This window comes from Orycteropus afer, unplaced genomic scaffold, assembly GCF_000298275.1.
Source record: "Orycteropus afer afer isolate SDZICR_OR568_19922 unplaced genomic scaffold, OryAfe1.0 scaffold00731, whole genome shotgun sequence".
NCBI classification, from domain to species: domain Eukaryota; kingdom Metazoa; phylum Chordata; class Mammalia; order Tubulidentata; family Orycteropodidae; genus Orycteropus; species Orycteropus afer.
The window spans coordinates 1,843-3,005 of record NW_006922318.1 but is presented as its reverse complement, the minus strand read 5'-3'; positions in this window follow the sequence as shown (position 1 = coordinate 3,005).

Below are 1,163 nucleotides of genomic sequence, written 5' to 3'. Positions count from 1 at the left end.
AATATTAATATCTAATCAAATTGACTTTAAGACAAAAACCACCATACGAGACAAAGAATGACATTATATAATGATTAAAAGATCAATTGCACATGAAGATATAACCAAAATTCTATCATGTGGTCTCTGGCATCCTCTCTGTCATCAAGGCCATATTTTCCAGCTACCAATCCTTTGGTTCCATCTTTCACATTCTGGTCACCAGCATTATCAATACATCATGATTACATGTTTGATCCAAATCAAAAGATGGCAAAAGTCTTCCATTTCTTCACCTTTGACACTAGTGTTTGGTGTGTAAATTTGAATAATAGTCCTATTAACTGATTTTCCTTTTATGTGTGTGGATATTACCCTATCACTGACAGCATTTTATTTCAACATTGATCTTGAAACCTTCTTTTTGATGATCTATGTGATGCTATTCCTCTTCAATTTGTCATTATCAGCCACATAGATGATATGATTGTGTGATTCAGAATGTTGTCAATAATGACATAGAACGCATAAATATCAGTATCTTAGGCATTAGTGAACTCTAATGGACTAAGATTGGACATTTTGAATTTGACAATCATATGATCTACTATTAAATACATGTTCCCAAATCAGAAATATTTATGCATGAACCTTTGGTTTACTAAAAACACCACTATACCAAGTAACATAAAGAATGAGGAAAGAATAAGAGAATAATAATATTTGTTCTTCTTGAATTCATTTTCTATTGCTGCATAACAAATTATCACAAACATAGCAGGTGAAATAAGCACAAATGTGTTCCCACAAGTTCTTTGTATCTGGAGTCCAGGCCCAGCTCAACAGACTTCTTTATTTTAAGGTCTCACCTGGCTACAATTCAGGTGTCAGCTGGGTTGTGGTCTTATCTGAAAGCTCAACTGGAGGAAAATCTACTTTACAGTTCAATCAGTTCATTGGCAAAATTCAATCTCCTTTTGTGTATAGGCTAAGAGTTTTGTTTTGTTTTGCTGGCTGTTGGTTTAAGAGCCCTGGTGGTGCAGGTTTAAAGCACTAGTGTGTTAATCTAAAGATCTGCAATTTGAACCCACCAGCTGCTCCACAGAAGAAAGATGTGGCTATTTACTTCTGTAATGATTTACAGCTTTGAAAACCCTATGGGCCAGTTCTAGTCTGTCCTACAG